Below are 10,454 nucleotides of genomic sequence, written 5' to 3' on the forward strand. Positions count from 1 at the left end.
CTTCCTTAGCATTAAAGTTAAGAAATTGGATTGCCTAGTATGCCTTGTGCTCCAACTCAATAGGAAGGTGACAAGCCTTACTGTAGACCATGCGATATGGAGATATACCAATTGGTGTTTTGAATGCGGTTCTATAAGCCCATAGAGCATCATCGAGTTTCTTGGACCAGTCCTTCCTAGATTGTCCAACAGTGGTCTCCAAAATCTTCTTGATTTCCCTATTGGTGACTTCCACTTATCCACTTGTTTGAGGATGATGTGGAGTACCGACACGATGAGTAACACCATATTTTGAAAGAAGGGAATCTAAGTATTTGTTACAAAAGTGCTTACCTCCGTCTGTGATTATTGCTCTCGGGGTGCCCTGACATGTGAAAATATATATCTTGATAAAGTTCATTACACTTTTGGCATCATTATTGGGAAGGCAACAGCTTCCGCCCACTTTGAAACATAGTCCACCGCTACTAGAATGTATTGGTTGGAGTAAGACGATGGAAAAGGTTGCATGAAATCTAGACCCCAAACATCATAGATCTCTATTTCAAGGATGCTATTTAGGGGCATCTCATGTCGCTTCGAGATGTTACCTAAACTTTGACAACAATCACAAATACGAACAAAGTTAAAAGCATCTTTAAATAAGTTAGGCCAATACAAACTGCTTTCCAAGATACATGCTGCCGTCTTGCTTGCTCCAAAGTGTCCCCCACATTCCATTGAATGACAGAATCGAAGGATACTTTCCACATCCTCTTCCGGTATACATCGTCGAAATAGCTGATCACTACAATATTTGAACAAGAAAGGCTCCTCCCAATAGAAATATTTAAGATCATGTAAAAACTTTTTCTTTTGTTGATAAGAAAGATTGGGAGGAGTGATTTTGCAAACAAGGTAGTTAACTATATCGGCATCCCATGGAGCTTGTGTGTTTGCCAACAAGAGAAGATGTTCATGGGGAAAGTCTTCATTGATTTGCAATTCTGTTTGCACTTCTTCCCCCAACTCGAGCCTGGATAAGTGGTCGGCTACGAGGTTCTCGGTTCCTTTCTTATCACGAATTTCTAGATCAAATTCCTGCAACAAAAGAACCCAATGAATTAATCTAGGCTTTGCATCTTTCTTTTCTAATAAATACTTAATAGCAGAGTGATCAGTGTAAACTATTGTTTTAGCTCCAATTAAAAAAGCCCTAAATTTATCAAAAGCAAAAACAATAGCTAGAAGTTCTTTTTCAGTGGTGGCATAATTTAATTGTGCATCATTCAATGTGTGACTAGCATAATAAATGACATGCAACTTCTTTTCCTTTCTTTGCCCAAGAACAGCTCCAACAGCATGATCACTAGCATCACACATAAGCTCAAAGGGAAGAGTCCAATCTGGTGTAGCAATGATAGGAGCTGAGATCAACTCTTTCTTCAACCTGTTAAAAGCATTCAAACACTCTTTGTCAAAATCAAAAGGGACATCTTGAACTAATAAATTACAAAGAGGTTTTGTGATTTTGGAGAAGTCCTTAATAAATCTCTTGTAAAATCCTGCATTGGCAAGAAAGCTCCTTACTCCTCTTACTAAATTTGGAGGTAGCTTTTCAATTACCTCGATTTTGGCTTTGTTCGCTTCAATTCCTTTTTGTGAGATTTTATGGCCCAGAATAATGCCTTCACTAACCATAAAATGATATTTTTCCCAATTCAAAACAAGGCTAGCGTCCTCGCATCATTGCATTACTAAAGATAGGTTATAAAGACATGCATCAAAAGAGGAACCAAACACAGAAAAATCATCCATGAATATTTCAATAAATTTTTCAACCATGTCAGAAAATATGGAGATCATGCATCTTTGAAAAGTTGCAGGAGCATTGCATAATCCAAAAGGCATCCTCCTATAGGCAAAAGTACCATAAGGAAAAGTGAAAGTGGTTTTCTCTTGATCTTTAGGAGCAATAGGTATTTGGAAATATCCAGAATAACCATCCAAAAAAACAATAATAGGGATAACCTGCAAGTCTTTCAAGCATTTGATCAATAAAGGGTAAAGGGAAGTGGTCTTTGCGTGTTGCTTTGTTCAACTTCCTATAATCAATGCACACACCCCAACTTGTGACTGTTCGAGTGGGAATTAACTCATTATTTTTGTTAGAGATAACTGTCATACCTCCCTTCTTTGGAACAACTTGAATAGGACTTACCCAACTGCTATCGAAAATTGGATAGATAATGCTGGCATCTAAAAGCTTTATGATCTCAGCTTTAACTACCTCTTTCATATTTGGGTTCAATCGTCTTTGATGTTCAATTGAGGGTTTATAGTCTTCCTCCATCAGGATCTTATGCACGCATACACTTGGACTTATTCCCTGTAAGTCTGAAATCGACCACCCTAGAGCTTTCTTATGTTTTCGAAGAACTTGCAACAACCTTTCCTCTTGATCAAGTGTTAAGTGAGAAGAAATCATAACAGGAAAAGAATGATTCTCACCTAAGAATGCATGCTTTAAATGAGATGGAAGTTGTTTCAGTTCTTGCTTTGGTGGTTCATTTTCTTTCACATCCATGATGCTTGAATCATTAATGTCATCTTTAATATACAAAGTGTTCTCCACACATTCATCAACAACATCAATTCGAAAGCAGTCATTATAATCCATAGGAAGTTTACAAGATTTAAGAACATAAAAAACAATTTCCTCTTGACCAACCCTTAAACTTAATTTGCCCTCATATATATCAATCAAGGCTCTGGCAGTCGCAAGAAAGGGTCTTCCAAAGCAAATCTTTGCTAGATGGCAAGCAATTCTTAGTATATTTGAATTTGATATTGAATTTATTAAAGGTAATAATAATAATATTCCAGACTTTCTAACTAGAGAATTCTTACAGAACGATGGGAAAGAAGAAGGATAAGGGGAAGAAACCCTTAAATGAATCTGATTCTCCCACTAAAGCTCTTTCTGAGCACTCCGAAGACCTTAGTAAAACCCTTACCAGTAAACCGGACCCCACTGAAAACCTTCAACAATGGATTGAAGAACTTAGTAAATCTCCGGAAATAGTAAAGGCGCTACAATGTATAGCATCCTCTTCCACAGAGAATCCAGGTATGAGTTCTCAACCTAAAGCGATCGTATCCGCTCATGATACGGCTACTCCGTCTCAAACGGTAGACGGTAAAGAGTTATCAAACCCGTTAAAGGCTGTGGCTTTGCCAAAAAGCCAAATATCATTTACTTCCAGTATACATAAATGGTTCGTAAAAAATGTATATGATTATGAAATTGAAGTTGAGGATGGGTATACTGACATCAATCCTTGGCAAGTTATTCACAAATATTATCCTAAGCATTGGTATTTTGTGCCAACGGACCCTTCAAAACCTCAGGAATACTACCATAGTATTTTAGTAGATACTGGTTCAGTAAAAATCAAACATACGTTTGATACTCAACATAAAACAGTTATTTCATACTCTTCTCTTCAAATAAAACGCGTCATCCATCCTAAGGATTGGCCCGTATCTTCTTTATATACTCCTGTTAGATTTAAAACTCTTTCTAAATATCATCCTACTTATAATTATTTTGATTATAAAAAGGCATGGGAAAAGGTTTTTTGTATTCAAAACCCAACTCATACTCATTCTTGGTTAATTTATTTTGACCAAAATATTCGTAAAGATTTAAAAATCCCCAATTGGTTTAAAAGGTGGTGGCAATCAAGAGGCATTTCTGAAGATATTATTACCCCAGATATCCTTTCATTATATCACTATTTTAAAACCAATTATAAACCTACCCCTGAAGAAGCCCATATACCATCTTTGATGTACTATAGTATGACCTTCTTCACACCATGGGTATACCAATGGTTTTTTGATTATCAATATATTCCTGGTACTCAAATACCAATGATAGTAAAATGTCACAAGATAAAATGGTGGGGATCATTTAAAAACTCCACTACCCAACTTAAAATCAGTCAATGGATCACCAGTAAAAAGGCCAGTTCATCATCCCTTAAAAATTTAACTTATGCTAAAACACTTGCTTTACCAGAAAACCCTGATTTTGGGATTCAAAAAGCTAAGTGCCAAGCCAGGTTAGCTGCAGCAAAAACTCCTGAGGAGTATAAACTGATTTGTGAAGAAATGTTCCAATTACTTTCTACCAGCTCAGATCCACAGGTAAAACCTTCATCCAGTAAAATTCAAGCAGAGTCTTCAAGTCAATCATCGACCAAGACAGCTCATACAGGCAAAGGTAAATATCATCATCGTCCTCGGATACCTCCAACTCATCCTCTGAAGATAGTGATGAATCCTTATCTGTTGTAAAAATTAAAAGTAAAGCTAAAGAAAAAGAAAGAAAAGAAAAAATAAAGAAAAAGAAAAAGAAAGCCGACAAGATAAAAAGAAAAGTAAAGAAAGGATTATCATTATCCTCATCTTGTTCGGACTCCATATAAAACAAGGCAGGTGGAACCTTATTTCACCATCCAACAGTAAAGGTCAAACTACTGTTTCTACAGGAAAAGCCAAAGTACTATTTCAACAGTAAAAGTCAAGATTCGGTGGCAGACAATCCACTGTTCATCTACAGTAAAAGGTCAACACTGTTCAAAATTCGGTGGCAGACCAAATACTATTCATGAATAGTAAAAGTTGAATAGTAAAAGATTCTTTTTTTTCTTTTAAAAGGGAGCCTATCCTCTTGTGAAGGCACGAAACTAACTTAAGTCTAACATTGTAATACTCTCAACTCTCCCTCTCCTCTCTCCATTCTCAAGTTCTTCTGTAAGCATTCCAAGTTAGAAGTCTGTTTGTAAAACTAAATCCTTGTAAGTATAAATTGTATTTCAATTTTTGTATTTAAATAAAATTGTTTGTTTAAATTTATCAACTGCTACAATCTAAGTCCGTGTTTACGGCACCTTTCTCTTCTCCCTCCACACTCTGACTTAGTTCTGGGGATCCCAGGCTAAGGTTGCAGTAACCCTCAACCTTAATTAAAATAAAATCAATTAAAATTGGTTGAGTTAATTGATAAATATTAAATAAATTGTTTATTGTGTTGTCTGTTGCTTATAAGTATGCTCTGTGGATGCAGCCTAGTCTGATCTTCCAAATCAGAAATTTATTTTGTATGTTGATTTATAAATTAATAATAATAAGTATTGATATATCGGCTGGAAACCCAGAAGTGCGGGCTACTGGTCCAAAGGGCTATTTATTAGTCATCTTCTTGGTATAACAACGCCACGTATCGTACTTTAAAATGCAATACATACATATTATTATAAATGAATTCAATCGGACAGTTGTAATCATTATATATGATTTAGATTTAAATAGGTCTTTTACTTATTTCTTCCCATTCAGTATATTTATTAATTAGTGTTTAGATTAGTCGATCTTTGGGTTGTATTTATATATATATATATATATATATATGTGTGTGTGTGTGTGTGTGTGTGTGTGTGTGTGTGTGTGTGTGTGTGTGTGTGTGTTTTAATCAAAATTTATTTAACCTTGGCATTCTTAGAACAAATTCGAATTCCTTTTGAGACAAAATTTTCAAAATGCTTACATTTTGAAGGAGATGATTTAGGCATTCTTTGTTGAAACCTTTATTTAGCCTAGGCCACCTAAATTAAATTGTATCATTTGCAACCAATTTGAAGCCTATATCCAAATTTTATTGCTCACCCTTATTAAGCCTAGCCATTAAACCAATTTAATTTCCTACCCTAAGTACAATAATGTATAATTGAAGGATTTGATTTCTGTTAAAAACATGGCAACAAAAGGGAGAAAATTTTCATTAATACTAACACGTGAAGCAAGTAGAAAAAACAAAGAGAAACACCCCATGAAAGAAGCGATCAATCAAAAATTCAAGTTTGGGGAATTTAAGCATGGAAGAGACTATCAAAGTATTATGAAAAGACCTTGCCAAAGTACCTCAAATTTTGAGCTAGTAAAGAACTTCAATAATTAATCTCCCTTTACAAAGAAAATTTAGTTTTGATATAATGAAAATCTTGATATTATACATTTTTTGTGCTCTTTGTCTATCTTCCTATCCTTTTTCTTTAATTGCTAAAAAGTAAATCCCTAATACCCCATTACAACCTAAATAAAGACCTTTTGATCTTTTAAATTGTATACATTTTAATTGTGGAGAAGGCATGACTAATTTTGCATATGGGAATGTTGAACCTAAAAAGGTTAAATAATTTTTGTGAAAATTCATATTGTACTTATCATAGGTTGAATAAATATTGGTGTTGAAAAAAAATCTTTTTAACTTATGTTTAAATTAAGGACTGTGTTTCATCGAAAATTGAATTTTTGCTTAAATGTTATTAGCATGGAAAACACTTGATTTATTCGCATATTAATAATTTTGATATCTTTTTGAAATTGTCAATAATTATCTCCAACCATAGTAAGCTAGTTTTGTTAGTTTGCTTAGCTTATGTTGTTCTTTTGTTTTTAGTTTTGTTGCTTGAGGACAAGCAATGGTTTACATTTGGGAATTTTGATAGGTGTTATTTTTATAGTATTTTTAATATAGTTTTTATTTGGAATTTTAGTAATTTTAATCACTTTAACTAATTTTCACTTCGTTTTATTTATATTTTTGTTCAAAGCTTCCTTGAATCATAATCCACTTGATCTTAGAGAAATTTGCAGGGTTTTGACACAGAAAAGAGCATTATAAAGTTAAACACTCAGGCTCTGGCACGCCTAGCCCGTGCACGTTAGCACGCCCGTCCTAAACTTAAGGAAAATCAAGTGGAGACTCAGACTCTACCACGGCCAGCCCGTGCTATCTGGCATGCCCATGCCTGAAAGGACCTCAGGGTGTGCTTGCTTAAGCACGCCCGTCCTAAACTTAAGGAAAATCAAGTGGAGACTCAGACTCTACCACGGCCAGCCCGTGCTATCTGGCATGCCCATGCCTGAAAGGACCTCAGGGTGTGCTTGCTTAAGCACGCCCATAATGCATTTTATCCAGGAAAGTCAGAGCCTAGCACGCCCTGGCCATGCTGTGGAGCACGCCCTGGCCGTGTATGGAGCACGCCCGTGCCACAAATACTTCTCTAGATGTGTCGTAGAGCACGACTAGTGCTGAATCATCCATAGAACTCAAACTCTGGCACGCCCTAGCGGTGCAGAACAGCACGCCCGTGCTACGAATTTAATGCTGTCTTGAATAAAAAACGCCAGACAGTCTCTACAACTTACATGGGCCCACCTCAGATATTTTCCTGATGTGCAAATCAAGATCTAATCCTATTTAGGAAGATGGAAGAATCCTAATTGAGAAGAAATCCAAGCCTAAACAGTTTGTGATCTCCAAAAAGATTTTGTACTTAATAAGGATTCTATTTCCTAAACAGAGTCGGATTTTCTTCCAGGAGGTCTATATAAAGAGAGGAGCCATTCAGTGTTGAATTATCTCTGGTTCTATTTTTTTTTATACATAGTTCTCTCTCTCTCAAAGACTTCAAGCATTCAAGATTCGTGCCAAGATTCAAGGAAGCCATCCACGTATCTGTTGTCTAGTTTTTATTTCTAAACTCTTAATCTTGTTTTACTTTTCATTATTCATATTGATTATGAAGTTTTATGCAAGTATTATTGAGTTTTATTTAATTACTATGTCGAACTAAATCCTCATACTAGGGATTTGATATAGCTTGAATTCTTTTCCAATTTATAATATTAGATTTGTTTTTCATTGTTCAAAGTATAATTTATTATTGTACTTAATGCTTCCAGGCAGAGTTTCTCCCTGGATTGATTTATTTCATTAATCACTATCAGAAGAAGGGTTTTTGATATGAATAGGGTAATAAATTAAATGAGAATAATAACTTGATGCGGAAGCTATATGGTTTGACTCATGGGGAGTTTTCATAAGTTAATGACCTTAGGTTATGAATTCACAAAACAAACCACAAAACTTAATGATTTAATTCGTGTTTGAATGCTCTATTGGAAGATAGGTAATTACACCGGGTTAGAATAGCTAACAATACATCGGGAGAGCTTGTTACTGATTTTAGGGTTGTTTCCCCTACTTGAACAATTAAAATTGATTAACAAACTAATAAAATAAATTGGATAGAGTTTAGTGAAATCAAAATCCCTAGTAGTTTTAAAATCGTTGATTTCTTTTCATCTGAATATTGTTGCTTGATTTATTTATATTTTCTTTTAAGAATTTATTTTTCTTATAATAAATCTCTCTTATTGCCGTTTAAATAATAATAGGTTAATACAATTTTGGTACTTGATATACAATCCCTGAGGAGACGATACTCTACTTACTTTATATTACTTGCTACGATTTCGTATATTTGCGAAAAATCACTGTCAATACTTCATGGCATCAAAATATTAAATTTAACAATTTCTCCATCAAACTCCACGGTTAAGGTACCATCATCCATATCAATTTTTGTCTTGACAGTTTTTAGGAAAGGTCTTTTAAATAAAATCAAAGCTGAATTTGATGTCAGAACACTATCCCCATATCTAAATTATAAAAATTTGCTGGGAAAATTAATTCTCCAACCTGCATCAAAACATCCTCAACCACTCCCACTGGGTAAGCATTATAACGATCAGCCAATTGAATAATAACACTAGTTTCCTTTAAAGTATTCAAATTCAAAGTTTGGAAAACTAAAAATGACATAACATTAATAGATGCTCCTAAATTTTGCATTGCTCATTAAAATTTAGAATCTCCTATTTTGCAAGGGATAGAAAATGAACCTAGATCCTTACACTTAGGGGGTAATTTTAGTTGAATTAATGCTGACACATTTTCCCCAACACTGACTTTTTCATTATTCCTCAATTTGCGTTTTGTATTACATAATTCCTTAATGAATTTAGCATAACTGGGAATTTGTTTGATTGCCTCAAGTAAAGGTATATTAACCTCTAATTTCTTGAAAATCTCTAAAATATACTTGTCTTGTTCTTATTTTTTTGTCTTGGCCAACCTACTAGAAAATAGAGGAGGAACATAATTATTAGCATCATTCACTTTAAGTTTAGAATTTATCTCAACTTCAGGAACTTCAGAATCCTTTGCACCTTGCTACTTCGTTTTTGTTGACTCATGTAAATTTTGATTATCAACTTCTCTCCCACTTCACAAACTTATAGCACTCGCATTTTCTCTGGGATTTATACTGTTTGTGATGGAAGCTTACCAGAACCATGAGCTTCAAGTTTACTCACAGATGAAGCTAACTGACCAATTTGCTTCTCTATGTTCTGAATGCTATTCCTACTCTCTTGTTGAAATTATTGTGTATTGTTAGCCAAAGCTTAAAAATTTCATCAAGTGACATACCTTGATTTTAGGAAGAGGAGGGCGACTGATTTACTTGTGGCCTCTGCTACTGGTATTGATTTTGTATCGGTTGATTCCCATAACTCACATTCGAATGGTCTCGCCATCCTGGATTATAAGAATTAGAATAGGGATCATACCTGCGTTGTTGCTATCCAAAATTACATATTGTGTTGGCATGCTGCACTAATTCATCCACTTGGAATGTAGGACACATGTCAGTAGCATTACCCGAGGCAAAACAAATTCCACATGCTTTAACAATCTGCATGTCTCCTACAGCCAATTGCCTCACTAAAGAAGTTAAATTAGAAATTTGCTTCTCAATAGTAGATGTATTTACCTATTAACTTTTTTAGGTGTGTGATTCATTCTCATTCCAAATTGCTGGGAGTTTGCTGAAATGTTAGCAATCAGCCTCCTTGCATCTACTAGTGTCTTATCAACCAAAGCGCCTCTACTAGCAGCATCTATCATACTAAGGTTCATTGGTAGAATTCGTTCATAAAAATATTGGATCAAAAGCTGCTCACTAATTTGATAATGAGGACAGCTTGCACATAACTTTCTAAATCGCTCCCAATACTCATACAAACTCTCTTCATTGTACTGCCGAATGCCACAAATTTCTTTTCTTACATTGGCAGCCTGAGAAGTAGGAAAATACTTCTCTAGAAACATTCACTTCATCCCATTCCATGAGTTGATGGATTCGGAAGGAAGGTAATACAACCAATCCTTTGCTATGTCTTCCAATGAGAAACGGAAAGCTCGAAGCTTAATTTGCTCCTCTGGAACTCATTAAGATTTCATGCTGGAACACACCACATGGAACTCCTTCAAATGCTTATGTGGATCCTCACCTGAAAGGCCATGGAACTTAGGCAACAAATGAATTAGTCTAGACTTTAATTCAAAAGCAACATCTAAAGTAGGAAATTGAATACACAAAGGCTGTTGGTTTAGATCAAGTGTAGCAAATTCTTTTAAAGTTCTGGCAGCCATGGTTTCAATTTCAAAATCTGACTTTGAAACTGATTCCCTTGGAGAATTGATTGAACTATTCGTA

General features: G+C 34.9%; 1 non-coding gene across 1 annotated transcript; it reads left to right on the plus strand.

Moving 5' to 3' along the window:
* Positions 1-9,920: 9,920 nt before the first annotated feature.
* On the plus strand, positions 9,921-10,027 carry LOC119370562 (small nucleolar RNA R71). Its single transcript, XR_005178073.1, has one exon. It is a non-coding gene; the product is annotated as a small nucleolar RNA R71 (small nucleolar RNA).
* Positions 10,028-10,454: the final 427 nt, after the last annotated feature.

Source organism: Jatropha curcas, chromosome 10 (assembly GCF_041381405.1).
Source record: "Jatropha curcas cultivar XTBG-Jc1 chromosome 10, XTBG_Jcur_1.0, whole genome shotgun sequence".
NCBI lineage: Eukaryota > Viridiplantae > Streptophyta > Magnoliopsida > Malpighiales > Euphorbiaceae > Jatropha > Jatropha curcas.